General features: G+C 47.6%; 1 long non-coding RNA gene across 1 annotated transcript; it reads right to left on the bottom strand.

The window, feature by feature from the left end:
- Positions 1 to 7,040: 7,040 nt before the first annotated feature.
- LOC120512756 lies at positions 7,041 to 11,481 on the bottom strand. The gene is made up of 4 exons (XR_005630110.1): positions 10,937 to 11,481; positions 10,539 to 10,584; positions 9,370 to 9,429; positions 7,041 to 7,765 (listed from the first exon to the last, which is right to left on the bottom strand). It is a non-coding gene; the product is annotated as an uncharacterized LOC120512756 (long non-coding RNA).
- Between the last annotated feature and the right edge of the window lie 3,058 nt (positions 11,482 to 14,539).

Raw genomic sequence — 14,539 nt, 5'->3', positions numbered from 1 at the left:
AATCCCAGAGATGAGCGTTGGGAGCTGGACAAAAATCCCAAATTCTCACAGAGTTTTGTTTGTCTGGCCCCAGTTCCATCCCAAAAGCAACAAATCCAGCTCTTCACCAGGAGCTGCCCAGGGCCTGGATGCCCTGGCGGCAGGGGGAGAGGAGCTGGAGTCCTGCAGGAGCAGGATTTGGGCCTCCCAGGGAATGCCACAATCCCAAAAAGCCCAGACACCACACTGAGCTGGGTTCTGCAGGTTCCAAGGTGAATCATTCACATCCAACCTGCTCCCACCACGGATTTTACCACCGATTTTCCTCCAGGACTTGAGTTTCCATCTCCTGCAGCATGGAATTCCAGACAACCCATAGAAAAGGGCATTTTATTTCCTGATATTTTCCTTCCTGATAGTTTTAGGTAATAACAACTACTTACAACGTCCTTTTCCTTCAGCCCTGATGACTCCCAAGAACCTGGAAACTTGGTTTTGTCTTGATTTTCCTCCCACAACAAAAAATTTAATATTCCCTGTTCTGTTTTCCAGAAAAAAAAAAAAAATCTGGGAAGCTGTGTTATCCCACAGTAAAGCCCAGGGAAATCCTAGTGCTTAACAAGGATTTATCACAGGCAAGTGCTGGAGCAGAGGGAAGATTGAAAAGAAAAAACGGAGAAGTAAGTCTGATTTATCACATCCTGTTTGCATTTGTGATGGGCTCCTCCTGAGTGATAATCACGCTGAAAATAGAGATTTATTGCTTTTGCAACTGGATTAAAATAGAACTGAGACTACAATAACAGCAATTAAAGCCAGGAAAATAATTCATGCTCAGTGCTGAAGAAGTCAAACCTCTCCAGCTCTGCTCTCCAGCCCCTGCCTGCCTTTCCCTGCCCAGCCAGGGGCATTCCCTGGGTTTTTTTGGGAATTTTCCATTCCTCCAGGTGAATCCAGAGGACACCCCACAGGCACTGCCTGCACACCACCAAAATCCCTGTGAGCAGAGGTCACCCTGCACTGCCAGGCTCTGTCCAGCCCTTTTTGGGAGGGAAGGCTGCCAGGGATGAGGAGGGATGGGGTTGTTTTTTGGGAACCTGCAGCCCTGAGCTGGGCTCAAAGCACAGCCCCAAAACCAAATGTTCCAAAGTGCAAACTCTCCTTTCACGCCCTGCACCGCTGCCTGTTCCCAAAATCCTGATTTATGAGGCTTTGACAGCCCCTTCTCATCTTTATTTAGGCCAACCCTTTGTTCCAGAGCACAGAAATCCTGGATATTTATCCCGCTGGATAAGGAACAGCCCAGATCCCCATTTCCATTCCTGGAATAATGAACCAAGGATGTTGTTTCCATGCTGCCCCTTCCCTGTGGAAAGCACAGCTCAGAGTGGAGCTTCCTGAGCTCTGTCATTTCCCAAGCTTCTCCATAACTCACTGATGTCATTCCAATTCTCCTGGCTGAAATGAACCATGGATTTCTGGCTCTTTTTGGGAACAGGCTGGAAATGGGGCTGTGTGATCTATCCCCATCTGTCAGAGCTGGGGCAGTTCTCTCTGTTCATGGGGAAGTTTTTCTTTTTCTCTCCCACAGCCAGTCCTCCCTCCAGGAGATCTCTGCTGTTCATGGGCCATTAATTATTAATTATCTTCTGTAACTGGCAGTGAGTGTCCCTGCATGGCTGATCAAATGCCATCATCCCATGGGGAGATGCTCCGCCCAGGGGAGGAGCCAAGCATTCCTACCTGGATACAATCTGAGCCTGGAACAGCACAGCAGCCTTTGCCCCCTGCATTCCCAGAGGAGCAGCTTTCTCCTGCCCTGCATTCCCAGAGGGAGAGCAGGCCCATCTCCAGCAGCCCTGGAGCTGCAGAGGAAAACTGCAGCCTTGTGCAGGATCCCTGCTCCAGCAGAAGCACAGCTGGAGCAGTCTGAAGCACCTGCAGCCTCCTGGGCTTCTGCTTTCCTGCGTTTCCAGGGTCCTGCAGGGGAATTTTGTCCTGAGGGAGAACAATCCCAAGGGGAAAATCAGGAATTCAGCCCTTTCAGTCAGATCTGGAGCTTTGTATCGTGGAGCAGAAAGAAATGAGGGTTCAGTGAAATTGTTTCTTGCCCAGCTCGGAGGTTCAGTGTTTTCACAAGGATCCTCCAGCTCTGCCAGGCAGGAGTTTCTCCATCCTTCCCGTGAATATCCCGCTCCAGACACTCGGACAGGATTCCACCCGCTTGGAAAAAGAAGCAGAGGTTATTTGAATGCCTTCTTCCTTCAAAACCCTGCACAATAATAATGGGAACAAAGAGATTCGGGTCCTCCAGCTCTGCCAGGCAGGAGTTTCTCCATCCTTCCCATGAATATCCCGCTCCAGACCCTCAGACAGGATCCCACCTGCTTGGAAAAGGAAACAGAGGTTATTTGAATGCCTTCTTCCTTGAAAATCCTGCATAAATAATAATGGGAACAAAGAGATTATGTCTGAAATATTTAAAATTCCATTCCAGAAATTTCATTTCCCCTTTCTGTGTAAATTTTCTTGGATAAGGCTTTTTTTTTCAAATAGGGAATTAATAAAAAATAAATGTATCCACATAGACCCTCACGGGGTATTGGCTGACAAATTCATTTTGCTCTTTCCTTCACTTTAAACCTACTCAAGCTGGGTATTTGTAAAGAGGATCTTTTTTTTTAAATTAACTATTACATTTGTAATTTTTAAATTTACTATTATGTTACTATTGTAGTCATTTACAATTTACTACATTTTAGGCCAAGAGAAACTTATTTTGTACAGTTGATTCTTCCCTCTCACCAAGGACTTAAATCTCTGATACTTTTTAGATTCCCAGACAGTTTTTGTAGTTGGGTTTTGGTTTTTTTTGGTACAAATTTGCTTTATAGCCCTGTTATATTACACACAAAATTTGAATTATCAGCTTTTTTGTTTTGGATGCTGGATTAAATCTGAAATTCCTTGTGCAAGTTCTGGTCAGCTCCACAGGCTGGCATGGAGATGGGTTTGTGTTTGAAGGAAAATTGAGGGGATTTGGTTCAAAATGCTGCAGAAGAGGACAGAGAGGCTGGGTGTCCTCTGTGCCAGCCTGGTGTTCCTTGGGAGTGAGGGCACATCCCTCTGCCTTTCTCATAAAATTGATGGTTTGGGCTGCAAGGGGCCTTAAATCCCACCCCTGCCATGGCAGGGACACCTTCCCCTGTCCCAGGTGCTCCAGCCCCAGTGTCCAGCCTGGCCTTGGGCACTGCCAGGGATCCAGGGGCAGCCCCAGCTGCTCTGGGCACCCTGTGCCACCCTCAGCACTTTCTGAGTAAACAATTTCTTCCTGACATCCAAATCTCCCCTCTTGTAGATTAAAACCATGGCCCCTTGGTATAAGAATTCATTCTCCCTCCTTGATAAGCTGATTTTAAATACTGGGAAGGGCTCTGGGGTCTCCCTGGACCCTTCTCCAGGGGAGCACCCCCAGCTCATCTCCAGAGCACCCCGAGCATCTCTGGGCCACCAAACCCTCCCCTTCCCTCCCCAAACAGCCAGGAGGGCTGGCAGGGAGCTCTGCTTCTCTCCTGGCCATGGAAAGCTGCCCAGGCCCGCTGTCCATAGCAGGGGGTGACAGCCTTTCCAGCCTTCTGGTGGGACGGGACAGGGAGAGGAGGGACAGGGAGAGAAGGAGGGACAGCGGCAGCGCTCAGCACACCCGTCCCGTGCAGTTACCAATTCTGTATCAAACTCACATTTCTGCGGTATAAACCATCCCTCTCTCGTGCCGGGTTTCAGCGGGGGCTGAGCGCGGTCCCGCAGCGGGCAGTGGCCTCGGGCGGGGCTGGCCGTGCCACCCGCTGCTCCCCGCCGCTGTCCCCGGCCGCCCCCGCTCGCCGCTTCCTCCTCCTCCTCCTGAAATTCCCGTTCTCGAGCATCTTCTCGCTCTTGGGATCCAGCGTCCGGGAGCTGCCTCTGCCTGCGGACAGAGCCAGCGCGGCGGTGGCGGCTCCGCACCTCTCCGCACATCGCTGAGCATCAACCCGCGCATCGCTCCGCATCGCTGAGCATCAGCCCGCGCATCGCTCCGCATCGCTGAGCATCAACCCGCGCATCGCTCCACGTATCGATGAGCATCAACCCGCGCATCGCTCCGAGCATCGCTCCGAGCATCGCTCCGAGCATCGCTCCGCGCATCGCTCCGCGCCTCACCCGGCCGCGCTGGCGAAGCGCTCGCTGAGGGACGGACGGGCTGTGGCGGATGGAGCTCTGCCAGGGGAACTTCTCGGCCCTGGCAGATCCGGCCGAGTGTGAGCGCTGTGCACGGCCGCGGCGATCAGCGCAGTACGACAGGGCGGCCGCGCTGGCCAGCCCCGCTCCCGGCTCCTGCGCGGCCCCGGAGGCGGGCACGGAGCGGCGGGGATGGGCTGGCTGCGGGGCCGGGGCGAGCCCAGCATCCCGCGGAGGGAGCCCAGCATCCCGCAGCATCCCGCGGCACCAAGCGGGGCAGGGTCCGGGCAGCGCTCGGTGAAATAGCGGGGACGCCCGGAGCGTTCCCTTCGCCCCCCCAGGGTGAGCGGGAGAGGGTCCCGGACAAACCGGGGGGATTTGGGAATGGGAAGAGGGGGGGGGATGAACACAGAATGCAGAGGATGGAGCAGCACTGCTGGGAGAGGTGGGATTAGTCACCTGGAGAGGAGAAGTTTGGGGTGACCTCAGTGTGGCAGAGCCCGAAGGAGCTACAAGAAAACCAGAGGGGAACGTATTTGCAAGGGATGGAGCAGCAGGAAAAGGGGGGATGGTTTTAAAATTACAGAGAGAAGGCTTAGATGGGTTATTAGGAAAAAAAAAATGTTTACTCAAAGGGTGGGCAGGCCCTGGCACAGGGTGCCCAGAGCAGCTGGGGCTGCCCCTGGATCCCTGGCAGTGCCCAAGGCCAGGCTGGACACTGGGGCTGGAGCCCCTGGGACAGGGGAAGGTGTCCCTGCCATGGCAGGGGACAGAACTGGATGAGCTTTAAGGTTCTCACCAACCCAAACCACTCTGGGATTTCATAATTCTTTCAACTTGGGAAAACCAGACCTGGCTGATGCCACCTTCTGTGTCCTTCCAACAAAGAGAGCAAAATCTCACAGCCACAAGAGCCGCATCCTGAAGTGAGGAAATGACCAGGAAGTCAGGAAAAGGGATAAAGAGGGGTAAACATCTTTTGCACATTGCAAAATTAGAAATAACCAATTTTTATCACGAGGTTTATCTGAGTATCAGTTACTTCAGGCATAATTTTAGAAGATCTGCCTTAAATCTCAAAAGTGTGAGGGGAGATGTTCCATCCATTTCAGTGAAACAAGTTCAGGAAAGTATTTGATCCCAAATATTATTTAATTTCCCTGCTCTCAGTGATTACCTGGAGATCTCCAGCAGTAAAATTGACCCCAGGTATCACAGGCATGGCTGCTCTGGGAGCTGCTGGTTTATTTTCCGTGGCATTGCTTGTCTGTGATATTATTTATTTTAGCTGTTGCCTCATGGCAAACTTGACATAGGTTTGGCTGAACTTTTCTGGAAGTTGGAGACATCTCCCATGCAAACAAGAGAATTTAATTTGTGTGTTTTCTAAACATCCCCATTTACAAGCCTACAGAGAGCTCATTAAATTGTCCCCTTCTCAGCTGAGCTGACACCCGAGGACACAAAAATTCACATGTTAATGCTGACTTGCTTTTGCTTTACAGAAACTGTTTTCCCAGGAAGCAACAATCCCTGGGAAACACCCAAACACAATTTAACCCCTTGAGGAACTTTCCACAACTTTTTTCTCCTCATTTTTGCATTTCACCTGGCTCCACCACGTGAGCAATGTCACCATCAGGTGGCTCTCGTGGGCCCCATGGATGTTTTGAACCCTGTGGTTGCTCCACAGGAGCTTTTCCAGTGGCTTCTCCATCCACTCCTGCTCCATCCACTCAGCTGGGAACGTGTAGGAGGGTGGGAGGGCCCTGCAGGGAGACCTGGAAGGGATGGATGGATGGATGGATGGATGGATGGATGGATGGATGGATGGATGGATGGATGGATGGATGGGCAGAGTTTAAAGATGGAGTTTAATGAGTCCAAGTGCCCAGTCCTGCATTTTGGCCACAACAACCCCTGCAATTCTCAGGGCTGGGGATGGTGTGGCTGGACAGTGCCCAGGCAGAAAGCCATCCCTGGGTGTGTTTAACAAAGCCTGGATGTGGCACTGGGGGCCAGGGTTGAGTTGGGGTGCTGGGGCTGGGCTGGACTTGATGATCTTTAAGGTCTCTTTCAGCCTGGTCATTCTGGGATCCCCCAGTCTCGGGGGATGCTCCCGCTCAGAACGCGACTCACCTGAAGAGAGAACCTGGAGTTATCCCGGCGTCATTCCAGGGCAGAGCAGGGATGGTGAATCGTGGGCTGGCGATGCCATCTAGTGGCACCGATCCCTGCCACAAACCCCCCAAAACGGGGCTGGGAGCGAGCCAGCAGGAAATTCCCAGGCGTATTTCCAGCCAGGAATGGCCCGGGAGGGAGCTGAAAGCTCATCCCAATTCCACTATCCCACCTTGCTCCAAGCCCTGTCCAGACTTAAAACTTTCTCCCGCTTTACTATTGTGACCTCCAAAAAGAAAACAAACCCCAATTATAATTATTGCCTTTCAGAAATATCTAAACCCACCTAAAAATTTTTTTTCAGGTGTAACAAAATTCCATTTTTTACCTCCCCTATTTCCTGATCTGCCAGGCTTAGAGGATATATGGTATAAAAACAAATGTTGTATAAAAGAGGACAAAATTGTAAAATTCTGTACATTGCATTTCTATTTCCCATTTTACTTCCTATTTTACTTCAGGGAATTTGGGTACGAGATATTTAAGTTTTCTAGTGTTCAAACCTGTTGGTATGAAGTCTTCAATTTGTGGAATTCTGGGGGTGCAACGTCTGCTTTTAACTGAGTAAAAATGCAAATAATATTTTATTAATTCTATGAAACGGTTTTGATTAATTATATGCAAACGAAATTCTTGTTTAGGATAATGTGACCCAAAAAATAGCAGGAATCTCCCACAAGACAATTCATGTAAAGAACCTCAGTGGTGGGGTTTGTGTGGCTGCAGAGCAGGAAACTCTTTGTGTTTGTGAGGACAGAATGGAGAAACTGAAGGGTTTCTTCTCCATAATTATTAAAAACACCACATTTGTCCCAAAATTCCCAACTATTTCTCATTATGTCCCTGGGAGTCCTGCAGCAGTTTCCCTGCAGAGAGAAAAGTGCTCGAGGAGCATCCCTTGGTCCTAAAAAAACCCATTACTGATTTGGGAGCACTGGAATTTCCCATCCGTTATTAATAATCCATCAATCCACAATTCATCCATAATTATAATCCATGAACTCCTGCAAAATGCACTTTTAATGGGAAGGCAGTGCAGGGAATGTCTCTGGGGGTCTGAAGTCCCTGTGTTTCCCTCAGGCTCTGGGATTTATTCCCAGATTTCCTGTGCTGGCACAGGACAAGCCCCATTTGTGTCTCCTTGGATCACAGAAGATGCAGGCAGGGATCCTGGCAGCTGGGTGTCTGCTCAGCCAGGGATGCCAGCTTGATTTCCACCCAAACTTCATCAAAATATTGAAAGAACCTCCTGCTGGTGGTGCTGGGACACGATAGCAGCCTGCTCCTGCGAGGATTCCCAAATCCCACTGGGTTGTCCTGGGCTCTCCTGAGGGACATCAGGGATCATCTTCACCTCTGCTGCCATCATTTGGGATCCCCCTCTGCTCACCTGGAGGAGAAGGTGACAGTGGGTGAGCACTGGAGGCTCTCTGATCTCTTTTCGGGAGCTGGAAAATGGGAGCGTTTAATTTCCTGCTGATTTATGGCTCTTTGGGGTCCCCTTCTGTGGAATTGTATTTGAATTTACAACCTCTGGCAGTTGTTTCGAGCCCAAACCAAGCGATTTGACCCAGCCTGGGTTAGATTTTATTAGGATTTTACTGATCAGCTGAGATCTTCCCTAAAAACCTCCTTGCCAGTATTTGTACTTCCAGTTATTCACCTTTAACTCTTCGTTTGACTCTGCCTTGGACAGTCTGAGCTCTTAATGAACTCTGTCCCTTCTAATCCAAACCATTCTATGATTCTATGATATTTTAAGTGGTCTAAAAATAAATCAACAGCTAAAAGAAAATCTGACTTCACTAAGACCAAATATTGCTAATATTGGTCAGTTCCTGGCCCTTGGCTCGTAGCTTTGCATTTAACCCAGGAGAAATGGGATTTGTTTCATTGCAGAACTGCAAAGGTAAATGACCCTGAACAAAACCCCAATAAAATTTTGCCATAAAATTTTGCACCTTTTAAACAGCTACTTCTGCCTGTCCAGAGAATCTGAAAGCAAAACTGCCATAACAAGTAATATATAACAAATAATACAGAATTATGTATGGCACAGAGATGTATCCACAGAAAAAGCTCTAGAAAAGGGAGGTTTGCAGCCAAATTTTCTATTTCCTGTTCTGTTGATTTGTTCCTCGTATATTGGCAGTAAAAATCACACTCAAGGTTCAGGCCCTCAAATCAGTTTTTTAGCTGAACATTTCAGCATATCCTAGCCCTGAATTTCCTAACAACTCCAAAGAAGCACTTTCCTTCCAGTTTTTTTTAACACACCTTTTCTTCTGCAATTAAAAAAGACAAATAAAAATCCCAAAGTAAATAACAAATCATCCCAGAGGAATGTTGATTTGATGCATTTGTTGTGATACCAAAACAGTAATTCCTGTAAATATTCCAGTGATAAAAAATGAAGTTGAAATCACATTCACAGTTCAGCAAATTTCACTTTGAGGAAAATTTCTGCTTTATGGAATATCAGATTTATTTATTTTCAGCCACATTTTGCTGTATCCCAAATAACTGGTAGGAAGCTATAAGATTTTTTTGTGGAATATTTTTATAGAGAAGGGTTTTACCTCAGAGAAAAATAAATGTGTGTCAGGAGCAGGATGTCCCTGAGGTCACACAAACCCCAAAATCTCCCTCATGAGCTCCACAAAGCTTTTAATTTTATTTTTTTTTTTAATTTTTCCATCCAGAGTACCCCAGTGCCAAATCCCTGCTCCTCCCACCCACCTTGGTACACAGAATTCCTGGTGCTGCCCCAGAGCCTGGCAAGGGGTGGGATGGGGTTGGGCACCTCCAGAGGGACACCCCAAGGCTGGGTGACCGTGTCCTCCTGGCAGCTCCTGCCCCATGAGCTTGGAGCAGCCCCAAAACCCAGCTCAAAGTCACAGCTGCCACATCCCATTTCTTTTAATGGACCTGGTTCGGCCAATTAAACACTTTTTCCTTCAGATCTCATCTGTGGGGAGCGTGGCATTAACTCACCTCGTGGGATTAATTGCCTGGAAAGTCACTGCCAGACCTTGGACACGGTGATATTAATTACTGTAATAGATATCAGAATGTTAAACATCATTTCTGACATTTATTTGGGGGGGAAAAACCCTCTCAGAATTAAAGGAATTAAACCACCCCCAGGCCATTTAATTATTTTATTGCCCTGCCATGGTTAGGTGAGGCCTCAGCTCGGTTTTTCTCCTCTCTAAGCCACGTCAGGAGTGTGGTTCAGTGATTCACACAAATCAGAGAGATAAAATGCATTTTTCACTGGATAATTTCTATTTCCAAATTGTCTATAACCCACATTTTTTTCTTTATTGGGCTGCTTCAAATTTGTCCTTGTGTGATACAATCTTAATTTGCAGCAGAGACTCAGAAAGTTGGAATTTAACAGAGGAAATTGCACTGTGCAAAGATGCTCGTTATAAATAAGTATTTGGTGAGAAGTTCCTTTCCTCTAATGAGAAGAATTCCAACTAATGACAAAAAAAATCAGAGACCAAAATGATCCTCTGCCTGTTTTTACTGATTGAAGTGACATTGCACCAGGAAGGCACCAAAACGCAGGGAAATCAAGCAAATGAAGGTTGGTTCTGAGGGAGGGTTACAGGTCACATTTATATTTGTTGTGAGTAAGGAAGAGCATGCAGAAAACAGCAGAAGTAGACTCATGGCCCTGAAAATCAAATTATTTTGGGGTACCAATTCCTCCACGTGGAGGGCCTGAAAATCAAATTATTTTGGGGTACCAAAGGAGGTACCAATTCCTCCACGTGGAGGAATTGAGATCTAATTTTTTCCACCAAACTCATTTATTTTGGATATTAACAAGGAATTTCCCTCTGAGGGTGGGCAGGCCCTGGCACAGGGTGCCCCTGTTGCTGCCCCTGGCTCCCTGGCAGTGCCCAAGGCCAGGCTGGACACTGGGGCTGGAGCACCTGGGACAGGGGATGTTTGCAAAACAAAACCTAAATTCTAAAAAAAAACCCCACCCCTGGGTTCTCTAAAGCTTTCCTTCTCTCACACACAAAACTAAGCCATCAGCACACAGAACAAAAATCATTATCCAGGCTTCTGGCAGAACTTAAACCCAGAGTAGCTCAACCCCAAAAAGGAAAATATTTGCACAATATGACTCAGTGCATAGAATTTACCTTCAGTTTTAATTGCTCTGCTTGTCAGCAATCAAACAATGAAATCCTGCAAGGACACACAGAGGATGTGGTTGTCTTCTCTCATGATACAGCTCCCTTACCCCAAAAATGTGAACATTTAAAATCATCAACAATCCTTTCAAAAGGAAAAAAAATAATCACCAACAATCCCTTCTTTTTTGTTTTAAAACATTTGAATCATCACCCACCCCTTCAAAAGATTTTTTTTTTAAACATTTTGAATCATGACACATCCCTTCAAAAGTTTGGGGTTTTAACATTTTAAATCATCACCCGTGCCTTCAAACATTATTCCTTTTTTATTTTTTTTAACAAGGAAATAAAACCTGTAATGAAGCAATCAGTGCTCTCTGTAATTTTATTTTTCAGACACTCACCTGACCTTTACCTTTCTGCTGGCCTCTGGCAGGAGGATGCTGTATTCCAGCCATGATATGCTTGGAAATTAAATGATGTAGTGGGTGGGAAGTGAATTAGCTTTAGTGAGTGACACAGTGCCAGGAAATTGAACTCCACACCTCCTGCAGAGCCTCTCCTGTCTGACCTGCTCCTCACTGCCTGCCAGGGCAGCAGCCTCAGGTGGCAGGAGAGCATCTGCCACCCCTTTTCCTTTCATGATCGGAGTAATTTGATTTTTTGGTAATCACTGCTGACCCTCCTTCGTTATCCCTCAGTCCAGGCTGACTTTTCAGCCCACACAAATCATCCTCTCTGTACCCAGCACCTTCCAGAGCGTTGTCCCAAACTCTGGCAGCAAGGGATGATTTTTCCTGCTGAGGCTTTGCCCTGTGAAGATCAAACCCTGTTGTTTGTCCTTCCCTTTGTCCCCAGTGGAGGTGTCCCCGGGCTCTGGCACCTCCAGCTCTGCCTCCCTGCACTGCAGCCGATCCCTTTGGGATTGGGTTCCTCCTGCTCCTGCTGCTGGGAGAGGCTCCCAGGATCCCAAACCCACCCCACAGCTGGTGCTGAGCCCCTTGCCTCTCCTCACTGCTCATCCCTTTCACCTGCTCTACCTGGGACACAAGGAGCTGTGCTGGGGCAAAAATCCCCAAATTCTTTGGGATAAGAGGGGAAAGAGGGAAGGAGCTGCAGCCCAGGGGCAGAAGATCTGTCCCAGGTGTGTGACCCTGGCTCAGAGACACCTGGCCCAAGCAGCACCTGGAGCGTGGGAGGAGGTGTTTGGTACATCCAGCACCTGAGCTTTGGCTTGGAAAGGGAGATTAAGGAATAAATATGCTGTGTCATAGGAGGGAAAAGTGCCAGATTCTTGTATTTGCTGGGACCCCCAACGAAGGCAAGGAAATGATGAATCTGACTCCATATCCTTAGAAGGCTAATTTGTTATTTCATGATCTATATTATATTAAGAATGCTATACTAAACTATACTAAAGAACACAGAAAGGATACAGACAGAAGGCTAAAGATAATAATGAAAAACTTGTGACTCTCTCCAGAGCCTTGACACAGCTGGGCTGTGATTGGCCAATAAGTAAAAACAATTCACATGAAACCAATGAAACAATCACCTGTTGGTAAACAGTGTCCAAACACATTCCAAAGCAGCAAAACACGGGAGAAACAAATCAGATAATTATTGTTTTCATTTTTCTCTGAGGCTTCTCAGCTTCCCAGGAGCTGGGAATCTTTCCAGGAAATATGACAGTGACACCAGAAAGTCCTGGATTGAGGGATAACTCACTGTTCCTTAAGGTGACAATCATGGTTTAATGAACTGTATGAAACATGAAGGAGCAAAAGGATAAAGAGCAGCTCCATGAGGGATCACCTGGCTCACAGCTTGGGACTGGGTGGGGCTTGGAGCAGCCTGGTGCATGGAAGGTGTCCCTGGCCCATGGAGCTGGGTGATCTGTAAGGTCCCCTCCAGCCCAAGCCAGTCTGGGATTCTGGGATGTCTGAGCTTTGCTGTTTGGAGCCTTCCACCTCCTTGCCATCTGTTCCCAGACTGAGTGACCTCCACTCCACAGCAAGTCCATCCTGAAGGTGAAACCATATTGTCTCAAGGCAGCATTTGGTCTGATTTTGTCCCTTTTAGCTGCTCATGAGAATGTTCCCAGAGTGATGAGGTGTTTGCTTCTGCAGGATAATCACGTTGCATAAAGCTTCTGCCCATTGTGGAGCTAATAAACCCAGCAGCAACATCTATCTTGGCCCAAAGAGGCTGGGAGTTTATTAAAGTTTTAAATTATGAATGCTGCTAATGCAGGGTAATAAGTTCAAGCAGCACAGTGTGAGCACTGATCATTCTCCTATTTTTGTCTACTATTGTGTAGTTATTAGACACCTTGTCCTTTATTAATCTTCTTTGACCTTCTTCCACAAATTCTCCTTCTCATAAAATTGAGTAACTGCTGAGGATCAGAATGTGCCAGGAGGGCCTGGGGGGATGAGGCACAATGTGGTGCAGCTAAAAAAGAAAGTGCTCCTGGTGAGGCCACCCCGACCCCCAAGCTGGGGTGGGACCTGGGGGGCTCAGAGCTGAGGAGGAGGCTTGGAGTGGTGGAGAATTCAATTTCATTGTTTTAATGGAGACATTGGGGGCTAAGAAAGGGGCTGAGCCTGGAGCCAAGGAGGCTCAGGGGGCCCTTGTGGCTCTGCACAGCTCCTGCCAGGAGGGGACAGCCGGGGGGTCGGGCTGTGCTCCAGGGAACAGGGACAGGAGCAGAGGGAACGGCCTCAGGGCAGGCTCAGGGTGGGCGCCAGGAGGAATTTCCCCATGGAAAAGGTTATTAAATATTAGAATGGGCTGCATTGGAGTGCCCATCCCGGGAAGTGTCCAAGGAATTCCTGGAGGTGGCACTCAGTGCTCTGTGCTAGGGATGAGGTGGGCACTGGGCACAGCTCGGACTTGATGATCCCAGAGGGCTTTTCCACCCTAAATGATTCTGTGCCCAGAGATTTACTTCAGCAGAATATCTGAATGTCATTTCTTAGCTTTGAATGACAATTACTTGAATATTAACAACTCCCCATTTGCTGAACACTGTGGGAGAGGAATAAAGAACCCTTCAGGGAGGGGACAAAAGAAACCCAGAATCTTCTTTCCAGAGTGCTCGTTGAGAATTCAGTGCAGGATCTCCCACACTGGAAGGCAGCCAGTGCGTGCTCCCACAGCTTTTCCTTTTGTTTTATGGCAGACTAAAGGATCAAGGATGTGGCCACCTGCAGCAAGGACGTGAGATGGAAAAGAGCTCAGCACTTTGCTCACTCCCTGTCAGCACAAAGCACAGTCCCAGACCCTGTTTCACCTGGAATCCATGACAGTTATAGAGTTAAATCATTCCTTTTGCCTGAAAAATGCCTGTGCTGCATTCAAATTTAAATATTCATGGCATTCACAACTTACTCATATCAATCACAACACTGCCACTGGAGTAGACAGATGTGGAGCCTCTGCTGAAAAGTTATTTCCCAAAAAAAAAGTTTAATTCTTGTCTCTTCATTATGTTTTTTCTTCTTATGTACAGGATAATGAAAAAAAAAACAACCCAAACCCTAAGTTTAGAGTTGATCATTCTATTCTGGCTGTCTGAAGAAACATGAAATAAAATGTTAGACATCTTTAAATAAATTGCACGTTTGAATGAATAAATAAATAGCTGAGGTATTAGAACTGAAAAGCCAGCAGCTGATTAGTAAAACCTCCTGAGAAATGAGGGTTATGTTCTTACAGAAAACGCTGGATTCGAAACATGCTCGTTACAGCAGGTGGCTAAAGAGTGTTTTCCCAGCATGGGGAATAACAGCTTTTAGGGACTATTACCATTATTTCATGTGTAAGCAACAAGAAAATTAAAAATACACAAAATGCTCAACCCAACCCAGCAGAATCTGCTGTTCCCATCATTTCTGGGCTCTGTGGGAGGGAAGAGCTCTTGGAATGGGGGCACTTTGTGCAGCCATGGTGTTCCTGCAGCTCCCCAGGGAGCACGGGCATCATCCCAGGCTGGAATCCTGGGG

Source organism: Passer montanus, unplaced genomic scaffold (assembly GCF_014805655.1).
Source record: "Passer montanus isolate IOZ18808 unplaced genomic scaffold, ASM1480565v1 scaffold77, whole genome shotgun sequence".
Lineage (NCBI taxonomy): Eukaryota > Metazoa > Chordata > Aves > Passeriformes > Passeridae > Passer > Passer montanus.
Note: the sequence above shows the minus strand (reverse complement) of the source record. Positions and strands in the feature narration are given on the sequence as shown.